The sequence below is a fragment of the Cyanistes caeruleus genome, chromosome 1 (assembly GCF_971803275.1).
Source record: "Cyanistes caeruleus chromosome 1, bCyaCae1.hap1.1, whole genome shotgun sequence".
Classification (NCBI taxonomy): Eukaryota; Metazoa; Chordata; class Aves; order Passeriformes; family Paridae; genus Cyanistes; species Cyanistes caeruleus.
The window spans coordinates 37,258,411-37,283,994 of record NC_141701.1 but is presented as its reverse complement, the minus strand read 5'-3'; the positions used below and the strand labels follow the sequence as shown (position 1 = coordinate 37,283,994).

The 25,584-nt window shown below is 43.0% G+C and overlaps 1 protein-coding gene and 1 long non-coding RNA gene across 7 annotated transcripts in view; one reads left to right on the top strand and one right to left on the bottom strand.

Annotated features, from left to right (window-relative positions):
* Nucleotides 1-2,105: 2,105 nt before the first annotated feature.
* The window catches only part of CHD7 (chromodomain helicase DNA binding protein 7), a 131,151-nt gene continuing 107,672 nt past the window's right edge, over nucleotides 2,106-25,584 (top strand). For 4 of the 5 annotated variants that reach the window (XM_086887132.1, XM_086887141.1, XM_086887136.1 and 1 more), the window contains exons 1-2: nucleotides 2,106-2,579; nucleotides 4,693-4,796. The gene's annotated coding sequence lies outside the window, so the exon portion shown is untranslated. The remainder of the gene's footprint in view (nucleotides 2,580-4,692; nucleotides 4,797-25,584) is intronic. The other variant, XM_086887127.1, reaches the window with a different exon arrangement.
* The window catches only part of LOC111924699 (uncharacterized), a 31,129-nt gene continuing 11,482 nt past the window's right edge, over nucleotides 5,938-25,584 (bottom strand). For both annotated transcript variants that reach the window (XR_002861807.2, XR_002861808.2), the window contains exon 4: nucleotides 5,938-6,551. This is a non-coding gene — a long non-coding RNA (uncharacterized LOC111924699). The remainder of the gene's footprint in view (nucleotides 6,552-25,584) is intronic.

Below are 25,584 nucleotides of genomic sequence, written 5' to 3'. Positions count from 1 at the left end.
AAAGCAAGGGGAGTTCCAGGCAGGTTTACGCCACACCAGGGTGCTTGGCTGTCACATTAGGGGTGTACTTGAATGATACATGCAGAAAAACAGACTTGGGGTGTTTCTAGGCTCTTTTCTCTCTGGTCTGTCAACATACTGCAAGAAAAAACTGAAACTGATTACCTTCAGTAGCTTGGGAAAACACCTCTGTGTAGGTTTGTTCCTTTTTTTGTTTGTTTTTTCAAAAAGTAAAGAAATGCAAATAAAAATAGAACTATGGTAAACTGGGAAAGTTTAGTGAAGGTATACTTGGGGTATGTGCTGCTTCAAATTGTTTTTAAATACTATTTCTGCTTGCTGTTTTTAACTTAATGGAAGACCTTGGCGAAGAACAGGGACCGTATTCTACTGCATCATCACATGCTATCAGCTTTTCACTGCGTTTTTCAGCTGAAAACCTGGGACAGCAACTCCACCCCAGCTGCTGGCCCCTTTCTGGGTGATTGCACAGGCCCAGCTGCGTGGAAGATGGTGATGCCTCTCAACCTGCTAACCTTGCCTGCTCCCAAAAGATGCTTTCCCCTAAACCCAGGAGAGACTGAGTAGGCCAGACGTGAATGACACAATGTGGAAGAGTGTCATACTTCCTCTGGAGAAGCCTGAAATATTTTTACAGCTGTAGTGGCCCTCCCGGCTGCAGAATCAACATGGACACTTGGACGGAGGGAGCCAACAACCCAAGAAGCGAGAGAAGCTTTTGACATTCACGTTGTCTGGATCCAGCTCCCAGCTTACTAACTGTGTATTAAAAGAGCATAGAGGAAAAGCTGTGTGAGATCCTATGAGGACAGGACGCCTTCTCTCTTTCCCACGGAAAATATACGAATGTGGGTGAAGCGAACAGCCCCCTAAAAGGAGCGGCAGGAGCTGGAGGGGGAGGGTGTCCCTACTCAGGAGCACATGACTTTGTTTTTCCTTCTCCAACCTGCCACAAACAATGATGGTAAGAAGTTATCTCGTCAAATGACTCGCTGAAAATTCCTGTAATGCCGAGTATCTTTGCACTGGGTTTACGCTTTAATCTCTTTATACTTTTAAGACGCTTATTTAGTTTCCAGAGCAGCGCGGGGAGGACCGCTAAGCGCGCTACTGGTAATCACTTTTGGGTGGGATTTGCCTAATTTACTTACGGAATGAGTTTGTTTCGGTTTGTAGCACGAATTCGAATGCATCGCTTACAAACACGGCAGCGGCGGTGCCGGTGCGGTGCCGGGGGAGCGCGGCCCCGCCGGGACGGGGGCGCTGCCGCGGGCGGCCGGGCGGGCAGCGCTTAATGGCCGCTTCCCTTTGAAAGCCCGACCCGCTCGGGACAAAGTCCACCCTAACCCGCGGTCTCGGGCGATCCTACCCGCGCCCCGCCCCACCCCGCCTCGGTGGCCGGGATGAGAGAGGCGGGCGGGGGTGCGGTGCCCGCTGCCCGTCCGGGGGCAGAGGCCGGGGCCGGGGCGGGCGGCGGCCGGCCGGGCAGCCTCCCGGGACGCCTCTCGGTTTCGTTTCTCCGCCGCGGTTGGGAAGTTTGAAGAGCGGCAGCGGCACAGTGACACCTCGCACACAACACACCCCCCGGGCTTCACCGGGAGTTTCCCGGGACGGGACGCGCCAGGGCGGGCGGGCGGGCGCGGCGCTGACCCCGAGGTGCGGAGCGGCCCCCGCCTCGCTCGGGTCAGTGCGGCGGGGCGGAGCGGAGCGCGGGGAAGCGCACGGAAGCCGCCGTGCCCCGCCGTGCCCCGGGGCCGCGCTCCCTCGGCCGGCGGGCGGCCGGAGCCCCGGCGGGGCGCTGGCGGGCTGCGCGCAGGCAGGTTAGTGACCCCCGCCCTTCCCCCGCCCGGGGCGGGGGGGGGGGGGGGGTTCCTATTTTTTTTTTTTTTTTTTCCCTCCTCCTCTTTTTTTTTTTTTTTTTTTTTTTTTTTTTCCTTTTTCCCCCCTTCTCTCCTCGTTGCATAAATTATGCCGGGCGGGGCGGTGACGTCGCGGGGGCGGGGCGCACGGCGGCGCTCGCCCCCGGGGAGGGGGCGGTGTCGGGGGCGCGCCTTGTGGCGGCGGAGGGAGGGAGGAAGGAGGGAGGGAGGCGGCGGGGGCGGGCGGGCGCAGGGGGCGGCAGCCGCCTGGCTGGCTGGTGTCGCGCTCGGCTCGGCTCCGGCGGGCGCGCTCGCTCGCTCGGGAACTATCGGATTAAACTTGAATCGAGTGAAATTACACAAAGGAGCGAAGCGGAGCCGGCGGAGACCCCCGAAACTACCCGAGACCCGCGCTGACCCTTCCTCTCCCTCCCCTCCCTTCCACCCCTCCTTCGCCTGCCCGCCCCGGTCAGGGATCCCCCTCCTCCCCTCTTAGCCCAGCCCCGGTGCGAGCGAGCAACTCCGTGCGTGTGTGTTGTGTGCGTGTGTGTTGTGTGCGAGACCCGCACCCCGCCTCGCCCCCCCCGGCCGACGGCACCAACTCCGGAGCGTGTCCCCTCCTCCTCCCCGGCCCTTCGGCGGAGGGCAGCGAGGGAGCGAGCGGGGGACACCGGTCCCCGACGGCCACGCACCGGCCCGGTGAGTGACCCCGCACCTCGCTGGGCGCGGAGGGAAGGAGGGAGGGCGGGCGCCGGCCATGGAGCAGGGGACCCGCGGCAGGTCTCTGGCCCCGGCGGAGCGGAGCGGAGCGGCGCGGGGGTGCTCGCTGCCGGCGGCGGTCCGGGGGGGGTGGGGGATGCTGAGCCCTGCCGCGGCTCCGGGCGAGGCGGGGCGGGGGGGTGTGTGTGTTGAGGGGGGTGTCTCAGCGGGGCACTTCCCCGGGTGTAAATGGCTTTTTGTTGTGCTGCGGCCGGCCGGCCGGCCGCCTGCCTCGCCTCGGGGGAGGGGAGGGCACCGGGGAGCCAGAGCGCCGGCGCCCCTTCCCCTTTCCCTTCCCTTCTTCTCCCCCCTGCGCTCTTCTCCGCAAGTTTGGAGGGTGACTAAAAATCCGGGAAAAGTTGAGCGAAACTGCGCGGCGGGGGCGGCGGGGCCCAGCGCCGGCCGGGATGGCCGCGGGAGCGCTTCCCCCGCTGACCACGCTGACGGCTCCCGGCGGCCGCGGCGGCACAACAAGCGCTAACAAAGTGAGGGCGCTTCCCTGCCGTGCGCGGCCCGGCCCGGCTCGGCCCGGCACCGCCCCGCACCCCGCTCCGCGCCGGCACATGGGTCGCCGGGGCCGGGGCCGGGCCGCAGCGGGGGCACCCCCAGCGGAGGCCGGGCGGTGGGTGGCGGCGGGCGGCAGGAAGGCGGGCGGGGAGGGAGGAGAAGGAGGAGGGAGGCGGGAGCACGAGGTGCCGCTCCGGCCGCCGGTGCGCGCGGCGGGGGGATCGTCCTGCCCCGGCGGCACCGGGAGGGGGCAGGGGGCGGCCGGCGCTCCCCGGCGGCCGGAGAAGAAAGGGGAGCGGGGGAAAGAGGGAGGGGACGGGAAGGGAAGGGAGAACGCTACCCGTGGCAGCCGGAGCGGTGCCGGCGGACGCCGCATAATAGGGGCTTCACCCCACCGGGTACCTTTCGCTCCGCCGGCGCGGAGCCGGGTCGGGAGGGAGGCGCTGCCGCCGCCGCGCACATGGGGTCGGGGCCGGGGCGCTCCCCTCGTCGCGCTCCCCCCCACCCCGTTCCGGGCCATTTTGAGGGTGAGCGGAAAAAGGTGGTTTGAGGCCAAAGCGGTCAGGGCGCGGAGCGAGGAGGGGGTGGGCGGCCGCGCTCGGTCCGCGGGGCGCGGTGGGAAGCGGAGCGGGGCCGGCGGCGGGCGCTGCGTGCGGGGCGGCGGGGAGCGGGCAGCGCCTGTGCGTGTGCGCGGGTGTGTGAGAGAGAGCGCTGGCGGGGGGAGGGGGGCAGGGTTGTTAGTGAGTCTCAGGGAGAAGGCGCTGCAGGCAATGAGCAGCCATCATTACGTTGCCTTCATTTATCCCGGTAGCGCTAAATCAGGGGACGCGCTCCCACGCCGGGGGAGCCCCTCCGGGCGCGCCCCGCGCTGCCGGGCCGGTCCTCGCGGGTGGGTGTCCGGGGGGGGCGGGTCGGGGTGCTGGGGAAGGGGGTGGCCGTGGGGCACGGGCTGGAAATGGAGCCGGTTTCCCCGGCTCCCCCCGACAGCCCGCTCACGCCCGGGTTTAAAGTAGTTGTTTTTTAAACAGACAATGGACAAAAGGAAAGTAGCGATGGATGCCCGGGAGCTCCCTGTCCGCTGCGGGGCCGCGCGGCGCCGCGCAACTCTCCGACACTTATCCACTTTCTGCCTTTGTTTTCGTTTGGGAAGGGGCCGAGCGTGCCTCCCCAGTACATAAAAGAGCGATTTTTTTTCCATTTGATAACAGCCTTTTTTAAAAAAAAAAAAAAAAAAAAAAATTTTTTTTTTTTTTTTTTTTAAATTTCCCCTGCCACTTGGGCTTCCGCGGATGTTTGGCTTGGGGAATATCAGAATAACCTCGGTGCGATAAGTTTGTTTCTGTGTCGATGTTCGTCTCGATTTTTACTCTCATCAAAGCAGATCGCGGGCAGTGTTTATCCTGGAAGATGGCTTTCGGGAGAATGTGTTAGCCGTTTTTCCCCCTACCCCCCCTTTTCCTTTTTTTCTTTTCTCGTGTTATACGGGACTAGCGGAGGTACAAACAAGCAAGTTGAACAAAAAATGTTTCTGTTCATTTCCTCACAGATCATCCATTCTAACGACGGCAAAAAAATCTTAATGACTATGACCTTAGCAGCATGGGTAGCTGATTTTTCCCAATTATAAATCCCGTTAGTTTGCGGTAATGTGTGAGTATCAATATATAATTCATATTAAAAAGCATGATCCGTAATTATTATTATTTTTTTTTTTTTTTATAAAAGTTGAAATCCATCATTTTCCAATGAGAGTGCTGCATCTGTCGCTTGGAGTGTTTTTGTCTCGCTGTTGCACAACAGAGGCTCTCCAGTCTTTAACCTAAAATGGCAGCTTTAATTTGACTGGGGCCCATTCATTGACAATGATAATAAAAAGGCTGAAAGCTAAATGTAGCTGGATGCTTGGGGCACGTATACAGAACACTTTCCTCTCCACTGCTGGGTGCTGCTAAGAGAGGAACTTCCAAGCTCTCTCGTTTCCACTGTGAAAGTTTCCAACACTTTTTTTTTTTTTCTTATTAACAAAATAAAAATAATAATAAAAGAAATCACATTGCTCAGCATAGACCATGATTTAGATGGGTCCGGGTTACTTACAAACTTAATGGTGAGGTGATAGAGAGAGCTCATTTGAAGAGGTCTGCCTTTACAACAGCAGCAGAAAAATTCTAGTAATCACTTCTAAAATAAGATCTGGGGGAAAAATAAACCATTTCTCTCTGAGGTTTGTAACAGGTGATCAGAACAATTACATTCTGTGTATTTTCCTATCTCCAGCTACTAAAAGTGGGGAGTATTGCTTGTTTCTTCTTGTTTGGTGTTGTAAACGTGCTCAGGGTTTTGCAGAGATCCTTTTGATAGTGTACTATTTTCCTCTAGGTTAAAATCACAGCTGCTTGGAAAAAGTAATTATTTTTGGTCTTAGACATAATGTGAAGTTTGAAACAGTTTTATGAAACAAAATTTCCTCTACTAAAGTATTGGTGAATGCCACAGACTAACACGACTTGTCCTGTCTCTTTCTGCTAGCCTGAACTGCTTATTTTCAGTCTCTTTTGGGCTGTTTTTAGTAAGAAATTTATACAGATCATTATTAAAGCCATTGCACAGGCTCTTAGAAGAGTATTAAATGCTTGTGATTACAAGTGTAACTGAATTACTGATTCACTGATACTAATTGGATAATCATATTTGACCAAATATTGTACTAAATATTTAGCAATGTGATGACATTTCTGTTAATGCTTGTAAATCCTGGTTAAGTTATTTAAACAGGGGAAAAAGCCTCATATTTGTAACCCAAAATTATTTTATTGCCTCTTCAGTAATGAGAGTAAGTGTTGTTCACAGGCAAGGATCACACAGTCGTTTTAGGAAAATAAAATTTTCTAAGGTTGTTGCATTGTAACAATGTCAGTAAAAATGAGGTTTAGTGGAGCACTCTGTTGCAATCAAAACTCTGTTCAGTGATGGGAGATTTCAGTTGTGACCAGTTCCTTTTGCATTTGGTTGATGCAGAAACCTGAGGAGTTGTGTCAAAGGAGCAATGTACAGGTTTCCCTGTCCGTGTAGAGGGGTCAGTTAACCTGAATGTATTTTTTTTCCATGTCAGCTATTTGCTGTTTTGAACTGAAAAGTTTCTGATGGATGTTTGCAGTATTTCCCGTTAACACTCAAATAATGTTAGGACTTTTATAAGACGTGAAACGAGTTGTTTGTGAGTCCAGGTGGGCCAGGCCGATGGTGAAGCTACAGGCAGTGTACTGAAGAAGGATGTGCTGCTCAGTCTGGGCTTGCTGTGGGTGGGTGGGTGTCGTGGTCAGCAGGTCTGTCCTGCCCCGGCACACAGAGAGGCTCCGTGCCAGGTCTGTGCCCCACGGACAGCGGCTCTGTGGGCAGGAGAGCCTGCAGCATGGGGATACAACGAAACCTAAACAAAGACAACCTGGACATGATTTTCTGTAAAGCTGGAAAGGACTGAGTAATAGGGGTTTCTCAGGTTTTCCCAGAGCTGCTGAAGTGTGGCAGTGAGGCTGTGTTTTGCCGTATCCAAGGCATTCTATAGCAGCTGGTTCTTTGGGGTTTGGACTTGTTTGTGTGATATGGTGTGATAGGTAGAGGTTGCTAAGGTGGGAGGAGGTGGACAACAGTAACCAGAAAGAAAGAGGGTGGAAATAAATGCAGGTGTCTCCTTGAATCCTGTGCCTTACTTCTATCCCTTATTTCCCACACATTTTTACATTAATTTTCAGATGGAAAGCCTTTAGGATGTGCTGCTTAGTATTTACTCTTGTGAATCTGGTGTTATTCAAAGAAATGTGTGTGGCTAGCAAGGGTACAGGCAGCTGCGTGACAAGTGGTGTGTGTGTCTGAAGGTCTTCCTTCCCCCAGTTCCCTTAAATCCTCACTTCCAAAACCTTACATGTTTGTCCACCGTGAACAAATCACTAAATGCTCAGATTTATGAGCTGGTTAACTGATGCCCATAAGTAACACAGGTGATACTTTTATGTTACTTTAATGTTCCCTGTATACAAGAGAAAACTGCAAATTTTAGTAAATAATTAAACTGTCTTTCTGATAAATGAGTCTTTTGTGTGTAGGTGAGGCTTTAGCCTTCACTTTTCCAACAGAAAAGTTACTGTATTAATTTAGCTTCACCCTTTAGTTATCAATTTAGCTTCATCATTAAGACAGACATTAACTCCATCATTTCCCATCATTTATATTTTCAGGAATAGCTTATTAACAAATACAAACTTCTGGATTTTAAAGGAAGAAAGTCTTAAATACTGTTTATATTGTAGCAGTGATGAAAAGGCAAAGGGAAACTCTAACTATGGTGTAATTTTTAAAACTCCTTCAGAGGAAGGAGTGAGGTACAATATGCAGAAACATCCCATGTTTTTATTAGGGTTCTGATGAGATACTTAAACCTGATGGAAGTTTTCTTTCTGATTTCTTTCCACCTGCACAATCTGACTAACTTTGTGATTCACATCTTACCCAAGATCAGTGGTCATGGAAATACCACATAGTTGTTGTGCACTGAAAGCCTTTCTTGGAAAATGAAGTTGGAAGGCATGATGCAAAAAATAAAAAGGAGGTTATGACCTAAAGGACACATTCCAAGAGCCCAAATATGACAACAAAGCTCTTACGGGTATTCTTAAGTATATAAAAGCTGATTAGTTCTTAGCTTCCAACATTGTGACTTTTCTGAGATGTAAACATGCACCTAGAAGAAGCCAAGCCAAAACCAAGGATTTTTGTGGTGCCACTTGGGTTCTTCTCTGAATGCTGCTCCGCAGTGGTTTCTAAACACTCTGGTTGTTTTGCTGCCTTTATGCTAAATGCATTCTCCTTAAAAAAGTGGGGGAAAAAACATGAAAGGAGGGATACAACTTAATTGAAGCATTTTCTTTTAAAAGTTGGAATTCAATAAAAGATTGCAGTTTCCATATAAGCTACTGTTTTAGTAGAACATTGTAATGCATGACTTTGAAATCTTATTGGCATATGGGGACTAACCAGAAGCCCTTGCTGGCATGATGTAGGGCTGGCTTTGCTCTGTAGTGACCTATATAGCTATTTTGGGTGTGGTTTTGCCTGGCTTTCATGGGAGCTGAGTCCAACCTTCCTCTGACAATTGCTGTGACGAGAGGGCCTTGAGGGGAATGGTGGGGAATAAATAACTTTGGGAATCAATTGTCTGGAAAAAGTCATTGCAGCCAAAATGTCTGCCCTCTTCCTAATGATTCTGAGGGGAAAATAAAATTTCACATATATGAAAAAAATTTCACATATATTTCCTGATCCTAGAGGTTATTCTGTTCAGGTTTCATTTAAATATGAGCTTGTGTTGGGGGAGAGCAATACAGCAATTTACCTGCCTGGGAGTAGCTGGCATGTGACAAATCCAGTGCTGGATCATTTTGGAAGTACTTTGTTTTAATGTCCTTGAGCCACTTTTTAAGCTGTTCAGCTGGGTTTTCTGCTTACTGCTAGAACTTCAACAGGTAGCTAGCTTTAAAAAATTCTTGATGATTTTGAAAGAAATTGACCTTCCCATAGTTTATTTTAATCTCTATCTACAAAGTAAGTGTCACTTAAAACATTTTGTGGAGGTGTACATCAGATGTACAAAGTTTGATTCCTTCTGTGCAGCAGAGACAGTCCTCCTCTGAAAACAAAACTTTTTATTTCTCCTTCCTGCCCATTCTACTCCCCTCCCCCCAGCCTTCCCATAGATTTTGTTCCTCTTCAGGTTGTGCCTTTTCTGTTGGGTTTTTAATCTTTTTTCCAATTCATACTGCTTTCTGTTTGCTCAGTGGAGTTGTGTTTTTTTGCCAGCCCTGGATAATTAGGATATGTGGCAAAGTAAACATACGTTTCAACTTGTAATAATGCTTCTTTCTACCCAAACCATGGAGGATGCCTAAGCTGGTGTGGGGAGGGCTGGCTGGCTGCACCAAAGCTTGATGAAGTCTCATGGTAGTCCCTGGATGCTGTCATGGCACGGGGATGGCCAGCAGCAGACAGCCAGAGCATGGGGCTGCTGCAGTGTGCTGGCAGCTTCCCAAAGGTTCTCCATGACCTTTGAAGAGGAAAATCCTCTTGTTTCAAGTTTTGTTTTCATGAAAGTGACATTCCCCCCATCTTTTAATATTGGATAGATAGAGCTGTACTGCTCTCTCTTGCTCCGTGCGCTGAGTAGTTGTGAGTGGGGACGGTCTAGTCCCATGACAATTTTGAAATGGACATAGCCATTGTGGGCTACCCCTTGCCAAGAAGAGAAATTTGGAGTGTGGGGAGGAGCTCTTGAGGGAATTGTAATATTTCTGAAAGAAAGAGGGGAGCTTTGGAGACCAGGAACTATGTGATCAGTGGTAAAGCAGATCAGAATATGGAGCAAGGCCAAGGAAGACTTTAATAAAGGCACTTTTGTCCTCGATCTTAAAATAGGAAGCCTATGGATTTATTTACAGGGTAAACAGGATTTGTTAAGTGGGTAGTCACTATGTGCAAAGGAATACTGGTCATTCTCCAGGAGAGAATTCAGGTGAACACTAAAGCTGAGCTGAAAGCTGGAATTTTGGAAGTTTAGACACCAATAACAGAACAAAACACGGGAAAAGTCTTCATAGAAAGCATTGAGGTAGGTGGTGCTGTACTGGGAGAAATGTGAAACAAGCTCTTACATAGTAAAAACTGAGAAACTCGGTTCAAGCCTTTGGTATTAACTTGGATGAGCTAGTAAGTGAGAAGTCTGAGTTGATGACAAGTTATGAGAAAATATTCTTTGCTTCAAAGAGGATCCATCAATGTAGCTGTTGAGATTGAAATCCAAAGCTGAAATGCTACTTGGTAAAATGTCTTGCAGGGAAGTGCATGTCAGTCTGTACTGTAGAGAATGGCAGTTTAGTATTTCTCCAAGTTGAAGATTAACAGCCAGAAAGGCAATACAACTGACGTGGTTTGTAATGCTCAATAGAAGGAGGATTGACGGAAGGAGAGTAATGATGAGGCTAACAGAAGTTCAAAAATCATTCTGATAAGGCTGAGATAAAAGTACATGAAGTTGAGAGACTGGTGGATTTCAAGGATGCATCTTAGTTCAGGGTGTAACAAATGCTTGCAAAACTTTACCTGTTCCTGGACAGAAGAGCCTATCTGAAGTCCAGGAATCAGGCATCCCAAGTATCCTGCTGCTTGAAATTCTATATTTTAATGCTTATTGTTTTCTCATGTGGAGTAAGAAAAACTGAAACAACCATAACTGCAGTTATATTTTGAAATGAGATCTAAGATTATGATTTCATTTTTTTGTCTCAACTGTCTGATATATATCTAGAATTTTTGAGAATGTGCTCTGGTTTGTGTTGCTTCTGGACTGAAGTAGCTGCTTGCTGGATTTGGTGGTTTATTGCAAGGCAAAAAGCAGGCAGCTCATCTCCAGTTCTTGGTTTGAGATGTACTGGGGCTATGTTGCTAGTTCCTGGAAAGACCAGGCAGCTTCACAGGGTGGTGTAGTTGTGTCAGGATGGCTTAAAGGAAGGCCCTCTGACGTATCAGCCAGTGCCTATGTGAGTTCAGAGATTCCTTTAAACTCTGATGAGGGGGACTCTCACTAAGAGTATAATTCTTGCCTTGAGTTGTTTTAACCGCAGAGAATTAAACTGAGAGTTTATAGTGAGCAATTTAACATCTCTCTTGATTTAGGAAGGAATCATTCAGAAAGTGAGTTAAATAGGGGTTTCTGGACTGCCTCAGGATGTTAGTCTGGGAGAGAGCTGCTAAGTAATTCAGTTTATTTATCAGTACCATTGTGAGGTGTCTGCTGTGCTTTGCATTCACTCGGCTCAATAAGTGGGGTACAGCCTCACTCATCTTTACTTTAATCATCATTCTTTCACTGGGGGAAGTGAATAAGCAGGCTTCAGTTTCACTTCCCCCTTACTTCTGTATTGATCTCTACAAAGGCACATTGTCATTTTCATTTTTTGTTCTTTATTTTTTTACAGAAGTTAATGAAATGTCTTTCTTTAATTCTGTTGTAACCTTTACAGAGGTTACTGAAAAAAATTTGCCTGTTTCACCTGCATTTCTCCTTACTACAGTTCTGCAGTATTTCCCAGCCCATGCAGTCTTCTGTCACAGAAGTGACTCTTAGTGAACATACTTATTTAGTTCAAACAGGATTTGAACCTGGTGGCAGCCATGCTGAAGGAAGGGGTTCTTTCGTAGCAATGGCACAGCTATTGGAAGAATCTGCTTGTTAAAGGCAGAGCTGGAACAGAAACATGTCTTACAGCTTGGGTCCGAGAATCTTTGTAGTACATAGTAGTCTTAGAAGCTGAGCATAATAGATGTTGTACTGAAACTATATAAAAAAAAATAAAGAAAAAAAAAAAAAAAGAAAAATGGAAAGAGGGTGTTTGTATGGCTTTTCACTTAGCATGGCTAGAATTACAGAAATGCTGTGGTTAAGGTGACTGAATTCTTGAATTGTGAGTTCTCAGGGAGGTAAGTTAAGGCCTCACACTCCCCCGCTACCTCCTGCCCAAACCATGCTGACTTAATTTTGTGAGGTTAAAAAATAAAACCTTGGCTACAGAAAAGATGGCAGATGACAACAATTGCTTCCATAGCTCTTCTCATAAGAAATTTCCCTAACATTGTGGTTTAAAAGATTAATCTCCTTGATCTCTTTCTCTTCTTCACCTTTCCCTGTCTCCTCAAAAGAAACCAGGACACTTATCTTTCTGCCTGCCTCTCTGGATGGACAGCCTTTGGCTTGTGACTTCCCTGAGATTGTCGCATGACCAGTGGCACAACTGGACTGTGCAGTGTGGGGCTGGTTGGGCAATGCAGATTTGGGCTGTCCATGGAACTGGACTAGGAGGGGTTCTTAGAGGTGGATATTAGTGTCAGCTGAGATGTGGGCTGTGTGCCCAAACTTATCACCTGGTGGGGTTTCTGGGATCTGCTGTCATCTTCCTACAAAGGAAGATGTGCCTGTGTGCCACTTGGAGTTTGGTGGCATGTTCTATGGCTGCCCTACATTAAGAATTTTGGTGAGAAGCTGGTAGGGTCAGAAAGGCTGAAAACCCCTTCTCTAATTTGACAAGGTGTGACAATGGCAGTGTTTTGGGCTAGGATGCTTTTTCTCTTCAGTGTAGACTGAAAGCAGCTGTTTCTGTGTCGAGGAGCCTCCAGGTAGGCAGTGAACTTTGAAGAGCGAGATCGATTCAATGTGGCTGTGGGAGTGATACATTTGATACACCTTGACTTCTCTCTGCTGGAGTGAAACAGTACATCCGCAGCAGGCAGTCCATCACACAAGGAGGCAGATTGATCCATGGACAGGAATCACTGGGCAGAAAACCTGGGGACTAGGCAGTTGTAGCACCTGCATGCACCTTGTTGGCCTGACTGCCTCCTTCCCTCAAAGAATTTCTCTTAGGCACACAAGAGCTGCCCTGTGGTAGGTTTATTTTGGATACCGGTGACAAAAGTTCTTGCTCTTTTCTACTTATCCAAAATACTTGTTTGTCCATCATAATGCTTACTGAGGTTGGTGGTTGTTTCCAGGGTTGTTTGGATTTTTGTTTTTTTGTTTAGTTTTGGTTTTTTTGTTTGTTCATTTTTTAAATTAAAAAACAAGCCCCCTCCCAAACTAGAGTGAAATCTCCCAAGCTTTCTTTACTCTCCTCATTGAGGGTATCCTTATCTTGATATTATATTTGTAAGAACTTTTTTCCTTCTGATAGAGTATTATACTCACATCTGTGTAAGAGAACTTTATATATATATATATATAAATTTTTTTTTTTTTTTTTGTATGGTGTTTTGTATGTAGCTCTGAAGATAGCTGGAAGCTGTTGAATGTTGTCTTGTGGCCCATCTAATCATTTGTAAGTCAGGGTATGGTTTGAGAAATGCAGTGAGCTAATTTAACCAGACATTGTTCTGAAAGGGGAAGTTTCCTTTCTGCCTTTGTCCCCTTGCACCCTTCCTCACAACCACATGGCTCTGTTACTTTTTTTCGGCAGCAGTGCTTGTCAGGTCCTTCTGTGAGCCACTTTAGTTCACCAAAATGGCAGAAAAATAACTCTGTAAAATGGAGAGCATTTTGCTGTTGTAATGAATCAAACTGGCTCATAAAAGGATCTGATGAACACCAGAGCTGGTACTAAGGACGAGGGGGGCCGCTGGCTTGGAGAGCAGCAAGCCCTTTTCATCTTTTCATTTTGGTGGCAGTGAGCAAGTGGATTGGATCAGTTGCCTGGGAACCTTCATGGGAGAAAGAGAAATAGAGTAATCATCTGTGAAGCAAAGGACAGGAAAAGAAAAATGTGCTGGCTTGAGTTAAAATGGATATTAAAATTTGTTTATTCCATTGATGCTATGGATTGTATGTTATAGCAACAGTTATAACAATTTGTTAGAATTAATAATCTGCCCAGAAATCAGTTTTCCTCTTCAAATACAAATACAAAAGCCTAAAAGTTTTACCAATGTGTAAATAACTTGTTCGCTCTTTCAGATGGGAAGTATTCAATCTTTGAAACAATTTATTTGCAAGAAAGGGAGGGAGGGGGTTGTTGTTGGTTTTGGGTTGGTGATTTGTTGTGGGGTGGGTTTTTTATTATTTTGGGGTTTTTTTTTGCAAGCTTGAAATCCTGCATTAGGTTCATCAGCTTTGAGTCAATTTGTCTCAAATTTTATCAAGTCAGTGTTGTTTCAGTGTCATCAAGTTTCATCAGTCAGTAATTCAGTGGATTCCATTATTCAGAGTATTCCCAACTATTTACATTTTCCTGCTGGTTTGAGATGGTATGAGTGCTTGGTCCTAGTAGGTGGCTGAGGCTGTTACTTCCTATCATAGTCTTAAGCTTTCTGATAGTGAAATGAATGCAATCCTACTTGTTAAAATCAGTGAAAAAAAGTACATTGCAAGTCAAATAACATGCTGCTTAGTCACTTCTGTAATACTGTGCTCTTGCTGCTCTCCAGAGAGAGAAATGGGCAATTTACACTGTAGCTTAGCAGAGGAATGAACACCTTACAAAAAGTCCAGGATTCTGGCTGCAGCGTCTGCTCAATCCACCTGTCAGCTTGAGGTAACTCTCTCAGCATAGCAGCAACGCGGCATTAGAAGATGCTTGCTATCTGAAAAGCCCTGGCTTTTTTGTCAGATTATTTGTGTATATTGCCTGCAGTGTGGCAGAAAGGGACTTCTTGACAGGTGGAAGAGTGGAAGCTCATGCTTTCCTTCTTGTTTTTCTCAAGATTTGGGTAATTGTATGTGTCTTAATAGAAGGTATATTCTTGCCATAGTTACAAAAAACCCAAACCTTCACGTAGTGCACCTTCTAGATTCCTTTCCTTGGGTTTTACATCTAAAAAATTCCTTTTCAGGATCTACAGGGGATGGCAGGATGTGCAGGAGAGGGGATTTACAAATTCTGTCTTATGGGCATTATAAGCTGCACTTGGTGCAAAGTGTGAGCAGTGGTGGCCCTGACTAGCATTGTGTGTGTTCAGAGTGAATATTGTACTAAAAGCAGCTTGTTTACATTAGGAATTGTATGTGCTAGCTCTAATGGGCTTTAGGAAGCCCAAAGGACAGCTGTAAAACATCTGTCTCTGGGACCAGATCTTGTCTGTCTGATGAGTTGTTGTCCTTCATTTCATGTTCAGATTTAGACAAGAAATAAAACTTTTTTTTTTTAAATAGGAAAGTTCTTCAGCCATCCTGCTTGAAGACTGGTTTGTACTTGAAAGGCTATCATGCTGTTGTCTTGAACACAGAACTTAAAATAGTGACTCAGTATTAACTTAACTCCACTTCCTCTTTAATCCGATCATCTTGTTGCTATATGACCTTACAACACCTTAATTTAAAGGCTGCTTATTCCAGTGGATTACATTTGGAGGTGTCTGGTGTGGTAGGCATTGCTACAGGAAGGGCTTAAAAGGAACTTAAGCACTGCCTCAAAAAAAACCAAACCAAGGTGTAGGAGCAGTGAGGGATGCTTACTGTTGCTGGTATACAGACAAGGCTTGCTCTGAAAGAGCAGGAGAAATTTTGTGCATATGGCTCTGCTGTACTATAAGAAAAAGTGCATTCAGTTCCAGTGAGTGATGGTCCTTGTCTTAATTGCACATGGAAGTGTTAGAAGGCAAAATATCTGTTTAGTTCATGAATTTCTGAGTGCTTGGATGGTTTTTCTTCTTTTCAAGGCTAGTGACCTGAGCAGGTGGTTGGAAGCCAGGACCAGAGGTGCTACTCCAAATTGGTGTGACAGGTTCATAGTGATGTGGTTTGTATCTGCCATACTGGGATGTGTAATAGTTGCTGATTACCAAGCAGCACACGGTAGAGGATCTTGGTTCTTTACCAATTGTTAATTCTGTCTTGCTGCTGCTCTTGTGAAGTAGATAAATACCATCCTTAAAAGGATGGTCTGACATTCAGCACTTCAAAAAAATTTTAAAAAATCTGTCTTAAATGTTTGGAGTCTGTGTCTGAACAGCGTGCTATTTTTAGAATTTGTTTTCCTCCTTTAAATATTTTTTTTTTAGGAGTAAATTCTAAACAACTGTATTTTGTGTATTGAGTTTAGGGACCATAAGCTTCCTCCTTGTCCTATACAGTTTGTTGAACAAACTGCCAAATAGTCTGCCATAATATGTTGAACTTTGGCTTAGCAGTAGGAAGAGTTCAGAGTGTACTCTCTACTCCGTGCTAGTAGCCATTTTGACTGACATTTTCTGTCAGGTTTTTCTTCCATATCAAGTATGGAATTTAGTTTAGTTTAGTCACGTATTTAACCTGACTAAACTAAACTGAAGCCAAACAGATTTTCTGTTTGTGTGATCTGGGGGTTATGGTGAGTTTTACTGTACACATGAAAACTTTGATATTTAGAGTCCTTGAAAATAAACCACTGGCTTCTGCTTTGTCTCTGACAGAGGTCTAGCAGAAGGTCTACATTGGAAATATGCTGCTGCCTTCAAGCCTGGGCTGTGCTCAGCACAGAATGGCAGCAGAACCTTCCATGGATTGGAGAAAGCAGGAGCAGGCTGGAAGTTGCAGAGACTGAGTTCTTCCATTGCTTCCAAAAGCAATTGCCGTGCCTTCTGTATTTGCAGAGGGAAAATTCTGTTCCCCCAGTTCAGGAGATGGGCATGGTCCCTCCCCACTTTATAGGTAATAGAGAGGGTTTGTTTTCAGCAGCTAAGATGTTGCACAATGACTTGTGGATTGGAACCAAGGATTGAATTCAGTCTTCAAGTAATTCCTTTAAGTGCTTAACCTAAATATGTTGTAGTTATTTTAAGTACCTTTTTATAACAGTTGTAAAGCTTCAGGCCAGTGCTTTGAGCTGATATTATCTTTTACAGCTGCTGTTTAAATCAGGAAAAGAATGAAAAGTTTATTTTTTTCACCACTCAGTGCTGTTTTTAAGTCTATTTCCTTCAAATATAAAAAGATTGTTTTAATAAAAGTTCAGTATTCCTAAAATTTCAGTGTATAGCACAACTTCAGTTTGAGTTATTAAAACCACACTTCTTTGAGTTGTTAAAAAAATGAACTTAAAACCCACTGTAGGTACTACATCTAGAGATGTACTGTGTGCTATAGCATTTAGTATTATCAGTGTTTCTGTTTCTTTTTTTACTCCTTTAAGGGGTTACAACCAGATCATAACCTCTCTCTGAATTTTCTGTTGTTGGAATAGGGATAATCTTTTATACAGGATTGGTAGAATGTCAGCAGAGTCTGATACAGTTTTGGGTGTCCTTGTCCCTCTCATGTTGTGATCCTCTAAAGTGCTGTAATCTCACTTACATTCTTGAAGTACTGGTAACATGGACTGAAATACAGTATCTTCATGAAAGGAGGGTGAAATGTTATACTGGAAATGGTGTATTATTGAAGTAGCATAGTTGTCAACACCTATTAAAAACATGTTGCGAATATCATCTTTCTTTTTTAGTACCAGAGGTCTGAATCCTATTTCATAGCGACCAAGGTGGAGGCTATCCAGAAACAGAGCAAGCCCCTTAGCCTCCACAGCTCTGCTGCTCAGAATTGTCTAGGAAAAAGTGATAGGTAATGCTTAATGAATTTCTCTTGCATGAATTCATCTAGTCTTCTCTTGGTCTGTGTAAACTCTTGGCTTCCATTGGGACTGTGGCAATGAGTTCTGCAGCTTAAGTACACATTGTATGAAGAGCTGCTTCCTTCTATTTGTTTTATTTTGAACCTACCAGCTGCTAGTTTTGTTTGATGTTCTCTAGTTTCCTTGTTAAGAGAGAAGGAGAACAATGGTTCACTGCGTACCTGCTCCATGTTGCTCTTGATTTTGTAAACTTTTTTATTCTCTCTCTGGTTGCCCTTTCTGGAGGCTGGTGATTCTGAAGAGTATTCAAATGCCTGTCACCCCTCTCTGGTCCATCAGTAATTTTAATTTTGAAGTGGAGCTGAGAAGAGCAAACACAGTCTCTGCAGCAAGGTATAAGCACCTCATAGATTTGTATATACCATTTCTTGTACAATTCTGTGGGGTTTTTTTCATCTCTTTTTTCTTAAACATGCTTAGTGTTTTGTTTACTCTTCTGACAAATCTTGTTTTCCTAGGTTATTTATTCTAGCTCCCGAATCATGTCAGGGCTCAGTAAAATGTATGTAAAACAGGCTGTATTTTCTTGTGTTGTTATCTATTTCCTTCCACTGCATCTCATCTGCAGTTTATTACACCTTCAGTGGGTGTGATGAGGGTCTGCTGCTTCCTGCATAGTTGATTTTAATTTTTAGCAAAACAAACTTGTTAATACTATTAGCAAACTCACTTCAAGGTTCACCTGTTTCTAGATCTTTTATGTGCGTGCTGTCAGTGCAGGTCTGGAAAGGGGTTGAGTTCATTTCCTAGTGTGAACTGGTTACTTTCATCCATGTGAAGATCTTCCCTCCTTTGTTGTTGTAGCTTAGTTTCCTTAGGAACCATTGCTGGAGGACCTTTGTTCAGCAGCTGGCATGTGTTTTGGCCATCCAAGTTAGCTCAGACTTTGGCCACTTATCAATTGCTTCAGTGAAATATCCTGTACTGGTAAGACAGGACTTTGCTGTGGGAAAGCATCAGTGTCATTCTGTAGTCTGTACTTCGGGATGTGCCCGTGTTTCTTCTGTTTTCAACTTACTTGCCCTACTGGGACATTAGACTTGCTGGTCGGTAGTTCTGGGCAGACTAAAGGTATGGCCACCTTTCAAAACTGATGCACAACTGGCAACAAGGCAGTGTTGGAACCTGAGATATTATGTGGCATAGTGGACAGATAAGCTATTTTATCCTTCAGTTCCTCACAACTCTTGGTGATTGCCATCCAACTCCTGGTGAATGCACTGGTGACTTGATGCTGTTTCCTTTGGTTTGACCAAAACTGCCTCGGAGGATTTATGTGCCAGAAAAGATGAAAGCTTGCCTTAGTTTTTACAATGACAGCAGATTCAGAAAATTGGTAATTTTTATTTTCTTGGAATAATTCTTTCATATCTTGGTTATGTGTTAGTCCAGTGGATTCTCTAGCAGGCTTCATATACCTGGCATTTGTGAAAGGACCTTTTATTATTTTGCCTCTCTAGGAACATATCTTTGTTTGCAATTTTACATGATAGTTCCTCTGGTCCAATTTGTTCCCCTCTTGAGAAATGTTCTTACTGATTCCCTCCCCAGCTTGAGGTTTAACTGTGATGCATTTTTTTCCTCCTGTCTCCTCATTTTCAATATAGTATTTTTTGTCTGTTGTATGTAAATGTTTTGTTTAACCACCTGATTTTGTTTCTCTTACCAAGCTTCCTCATTTTAATGCTTTTTTTCTCTTTGAAAGTAAGCACTCCAACGATGCATTTTTGTTGTTTATTCCTGTTTTAGGAATGCTAAGCTTAAATATATTTAATGGATTTCATTAGCAGTAGCCATGAATCATGATAAAGTTAAGTCAAATATGACAGGAACAAATCTGAATGTTAATATAAAATATCGTGGATGTTTAAATAGTCCCTGTTCTAGTTAAAATGTAGCAGTGTTGCCCTGTGTGCTTCAGTGTAACTTCATATAAATAGTTTGATACATACAGTTTAAATGCTTTTATACTGTGATTTCTTCTTGCCAGCAAACTGGTCACCTTACCAAGTTGTACAGTGGGATGGAAACTTATTTTGAATGCCACTGATTTATTTAGGAGTGAGACAAAGTATGTGACTGTGTCTTTCAGTTATAATTCCCCATCAATTGTAAATTGATGTGTTTGTTCAAATATACGGTATAAAACAGTATTACAATCAAGCTGCAGTTATCATGGGAGCCATAACTTCTACTTTTCTTTTTCTTGGCTCTCTGTGTGAAAAACTGTACTGTAGTATATTATTTAATTGTTAGTACTGAGGTCTCTCTGTTTTATCATAGTATGTGACATGCTACAGTACCACTCTGTATAAAAACCTTTGGTGCTTGAAGCAGTGGTGGAACAGTAAGAGTTTATTTATGTCCTTGTGAATAGATGTGTGAGCACCATATTTAGAAGAACTTTTGCACAAATACTAACCACTTTGTACTGCAGGATTTTTGATAATTATGTTGTTTTGCTTAGCTGAGAATGACTTGGAAAGACATAAGTCTGTAAATCTGAAGTCATGGGGCATCACTGTTACTTCTGTGTTTCATTTGATAACTTGTGTTAGGGAAGAGGTTTTCCCGAAAGTTACTTGGTCTTTCAAAGTTGTTTGTAACATGCTCTCACACAGTATTTTTAGCACAAGCAACTGAAATTTGAGGAATTTTATACTAAAGTAATGGAAAAAAATGTTTGCTGTATTAAAAGCATGAAATATTTAAGAACTCATGGTAATGAAAATAGGCAAACTGGTTTTATACAAAAGCAGCAGTTGCATTTTCAAAAAAGATGCTCTGAAGGGTACCAAGTATGAATTCATAAGATGAAGAAATAAACAGAATTTCAAGAGAGATCTTACAATTTTTTTTTTTCTTTAACAGGAATGCAGGTGCCATGAAAGGCTTGTGCCTATTTCAGTTGTTGAGGAGTCATGATACTGCTTTGCTAAGTTAATATTTAAGCTTTCTCATGAAACCTATTACAGCTTCTAGACAGCATGCCATATGTACAAAATAAACCATTAGTTGTCTCGTTTTCTGCTTAAAAGTTAAATTGCAATCAATGTCTGTACAGGTAAATTTGTTGTGAGTAACAGGAAAAAGAACTATGCAGAAATATAGGGTTTGTTTTAAGGAAAAACTTAGAGGAATTTTAGGATGTTATCGTTTCTTAGTTCAACGAATACAAGCAAAGCACCTTGAAGAAGGTGGAGAGGTGGTTTTTGCTTGCAAAGAAAAGACTGGTAACAGAATTTGAAGTAACAAGAGTTGAAACCAATCTAGCCTAGACACAATTAAAAGCAGGCTATACTGGCATGGTAAATTCTCTTAAGTGGTGTTTAGTGAATGGCTGCTCTTGCCATTTATTTTTGTGTCTCTTCCCTAACTAATGCATTTTGAATTTCTCCTCCTAAGTAACTTTCACGAAGAATGGAGGGGAAATCTAGAATTTGTTTAAAAGCTGTGTAGTTGTGCAATAGTAGGATGTATCTCTGCTATTGGAAGATCACAAGCTATCAGTCATTTAGCACTGAGTTTTAAATGGAATAGGTGCTTTCATAGGCTGATTTATTAGAATGCATTACTTATAGGCTTGTTAAAAAATATCACTAGCAAATTTGATGTGAAAAAATGGCATGAGCACAGTTGGGAGTTTTGTCATGGTCTATGAATAGCTGATAAGTAAAATGAGGTGCTGTAATGCTGTTGTTTTCTCTCTTAACCTCCTTGTCCCCTATCCTTCCTCACATACAGTGTTTTGAAAGTGGCACTGGGAGGGGGAAGAATGTCTTAATCTAGTAGCATGAACAAAGCTATGGATTTTAGGTTTTTTGCCCCTATGTCTTTGGTGCTTCTCAAAGGCATATATCACTTGTATTCCCTCCACTCCCAGCAATAAGGCAATATCTTTTGGGGCTTTTAAAATGCTACCTTTCTGTTCACCAAATACATTTTTCAAATAAGTTTGGTGTTGATGATTTAATGATCTCGTTAGTATTGTTTTAACTTAAATCAAGAAGGTGTTTGTGTTGATGAGTGGCATGAGATGAAATCACATGCTTTATTTTAGAGGACTGGAAGTAAATGATCTTTAAGGTCCCTTTCAACTCAAACTATTCTATGATTCTGTGATTTGTGAAACAGTTATGCCTTAGCAGAATAGAGACACAACATAGGGTTTGTTGTAGGATAAAATCAAAACTAACTCTGACAGGAAGTTGTCAGTTTTCCCTGCTTTTTCAGAGGCTCAGATATATATTTGTCCTTCTGGTCTGCCCTTAAGTTTAACTACAGTAGCAAACTCTTGGAAATTTTATGTGGAAAGTACTTTAAAATGTTCAAAGAGGGACAATCCCACCAGAGTTCTGATGCCTCCTTTCCACCTTCTCCATATGATTATTGACCTGAATCAGACATTTGCCCATCACTTGACCACATGTTCTTAGTAATGAGATAAGGATAAGAAGTAGGAATTAAGTTGTCTGTTTCTGTGTAAGCACAATTTCTGTATGGTAAAGAATGATGATTTTTCTTTCCTCTGGTCTCCTTTTATGCATGTTTATCTAGAAAAGAAACAGTCAAACAACCAGTTAAATGTTTTTCACAGAGAACTAGAAGAATCATCTGGGCATTTAATGTATTGGGCATAAAAGAAAAATTATTATCTGAATATTCAGGTAGACTCTAATGGAACACAGAAAAGTTGTATGTTGGAGTCACTTCTTAAAAGCATGAAATTGCAAGGAAAAGGCAACAAACCAGTATGGCAAATTTGAGTGGGTAAGCAAGTTGGGGCCTTAAGGTGAAGGGCCTGGATAGTTTCAGAATATGTGGACAGGATTAATGGAGGCATGTTTAGAATTGGTAACACTGTTGACACTGGTGCTACAAACACTGCATTTTTATGGATTGGAGTCCCATCCATCATCTCTAGCCATTTCCAAAAGTCAAGGGATCTGAATTCTCTTACAATATGCTATCTTGTGTTAAATTTGATTGAATCTAGCTATTCTTCTAGTCATGGAACATCATGACCCTGTGAGATTACAAAGTTGCTGTGCATTACCTAGTGGAATCCACATTATGTTTAAATACATTCACAACTGGCATTTTCCATGTTAAGACCTGCAAGCTTCATATTAGGTTCCCTTGTGTCTTGTAATTTCTCTTTAAAATGTTTGTGGAATTAGAACCTTGGTTCTTCTGTGTAATTAACAGCATCCATAAAAGTGATCTGTGAAGGACAGATCCTTGGTTGGGTTTTTGCTGGTTTTTTTGTTTTTGAGTGGTGTATTTGGTTTTTTTTTGGTTGGTTTTTTTTTTTTGTTTTTTTGAGATGAACAAAATCTGCTGTAATCCATGTTGTGAAACTTAGTCCAAGTCAAGATTTCTTTAACAAGAAATGTCATTCACTGGAATTAGACTGATTACGTACTGAAGCTTCTGTTTTAAGACACAGGTATTTTCAACAGTGGAAGGTTAAAAATGATATCTTAAAATATGCTTCTGTTATCTTGAAATACGTCTTGAGTCAGCAGCTAAGTCAAGTTCTGGTTTTGAAACCTGATAGATCCCAGCCTCTGGTATTCCTTCAAATAAAACTGTCTTTTGCTTAGAGATTGGACATTTGGAGTTAGTCATAGATGTGAGCTTTGTGAAGTTGCAAAAGTGAGGCTCAGGTTACAGAGCCAGAAATCACTCTGTTAGAAGTTTAATTTGTTCGTTCAAGAGATTTGGCATAGTTGAGGGTAGAAACCTGTTCTCCAGAATAGCATTCACTTTCCCTAAATCCATGTGTATATTTCATTTTTTCCTGGCTAGATAACTGACTGCAGCAAAGTGATTATGTGAGGTAAAGCTGAAAATTTACAAAAGAAGAATTGCCCTCATGCACTAATTTTTGTATATTAATTACAGGTTATTCTTCATTTATGACCCTTAAAATCCATATTTCCTGCTAGAGAACTAATAACTCTTTAGCAGATCAAACCTTTCTCTCTGGTCTGTAATAAATATGGTTTATGTAGTAGATACTTGCTGTAAGCTTTGGAATCAGATTTCTCTCAGTTTATAAATTTTTAATTTTCTTATACTATTTGTTGAATATAATTAGGAGTTAGTTGATGATCACTGAATAATTGCACTTGATAGACTGAGTGAATCCATTGTATCTAACTTTTGGTAAAAGATTATGTAGTGATGCGGAATGATAAAGACACTGCTAATTTATTTTGCTTCAGAAATAGTATTGCAATTCAGTCATATCACACTTGCTATCCCTTTAAAACGGCTTCTAAATTGTTGGAAAAGCATTCTGTGTGATAGCTCTTGTATTCAATGAGTTCTTGGATGTTTCTGAAAGATTTATAGTGAAGTCCAAAGCGTTTCAAGGCCAAGTATAGCGGTCTTGTCAGATGCAGCTTTACAGCCTAGTGACTTATAATGAGAGTAGAATGTAATTAGAAATTGTCTGTGTCTTTACTGAGTACTGATGAAAACTATGGCTCAAAGGTTAATTCAAATAATAATTAATATTGGTTTCTGTCAGAACAGGGTGGTAATGAAATCTTTGTCGTACAATGACTCTGATTTTAAGAAGAGGTAGCATAAGAAATAGAGGCTAGTGTTTACCTTTTCTGATTATATTCACTTATCTTACAATCAGCATGATGGCTTGATAAAGCATAATTTGAGAGCAATTTAAACATACTCAGAAATATTACAACCTACAGTGAAAATCATCTAATGTGTTGCGACTGTTTATGGAGATAGATTTTATGGCTAGATTGCTGAAGTAGATGGGTTTAATACAAATGATCCTTAAGGACTGCATATGAATTTTTTTGTAGTTGATAATAACTGATCAATACCATGTGTTTGTGGAAAGCCTTCCTAGTAAGATTTGCTAGCATGAGAAATGTGGGATGTTACATTGATGTTTGTTTAAATTGGACTAGTTTCAAGGAAAGCGATAGACCAGGTTTTGCTGGCAACCAAAACAAATTCTGTTCAGTTTCTTTTCCCAAGTTGAAACTTTCTATTGGAAAAAAATAAATGCTGTTATCTTTTCTGAAGCTAGACCCATAATCTTTTGGTTGCCAGTAGTCAGTGAGCTACTAGACCTGTTATTTTGAGAAGCATTTCATGAATACTTTGCTGTCATCTGGTTTCCTATATCTGGTCCTTAAAAGTTGCCTACCAAAAAGCTTCTCCAGAAAGTTACAGCTGTAGCTTGGGTTTACGGGTCACATAGTTCTGCATAATGTGTCTTTCTCACACCTTCTATTCTGTCTGCTTGCCTTAAATGTTACTGCACTGCCTCCCACAATTTTAAATTTGCTGTAATTTTAAGGCTGTTTCCTCTATTGCCAAAAAGGAACTCTAAATGCCTCTAAATTGGATCTGACAAAGATCAGGTATTTTCATTCTTATGCATGTGAAAGTGATCTCAAGACTGATTTTCTTCACTCATCTGGATAATACTTTCCATACAAACTGCATCAGTTTTTGGGAAGCAAAGCGAGTCCACAGTCAAAACCAGACTTCTCTAGAGCAGTGGCACCCAGCAGGGCATGAGCTACATGGCAGGGGTGGGAGCTGAGAAAGGATGTGCATATGTGTGTTTAAGGAGTGCTTTAAACTGTGGAGATGAGAGATAATGAAGCATTATGTTGGTTTCTTGGAGCTATTCCTGCTGCTTTTTTCTTCTTTCTTCATGCATTTTCTCAAAAGCCAGGATAAGAGAGTTCTGTGCTACACTGACTGTGCTAAGCTGAAATTTCCACTAGATGAGGTAGAAAAAAAACCCACAAATTTTAATGGTAGCACTGGAGTAAAGCTCACTGTGCAAATTAGATGCTTAAATTTTCTCTCCCTTATTATAAGCAGGGAAAGGGGCTTGGAAACTGAACTGCACTTAAGAGTTTGAGACATCTGCAATGTTGAAAACTCTAGTGAACAAACTTGACTGGGATATAGAGACCTTTTTCTAAAATGATCTGCATGCAAATTTTTGAAAAGAAAAATCTATGGGATGGTTGTGAAACCCTACTTAGTGAATTCAAGTTGCATGTTTTTGCTTAATGGTTTCATTCCTTAAGAGAATCATTGTCTGTGGAGTTGATCTGGCATCTATAGAAGATCTGCTGTAGTGGTAGCAGAAAAAAAAAAAAATCTTTCTAAATTTGAAATACTGTGAGATTTACCAAAATGCTAACTCCTAATAAAAAAAATTAAGCTTCACTTGTAACAAG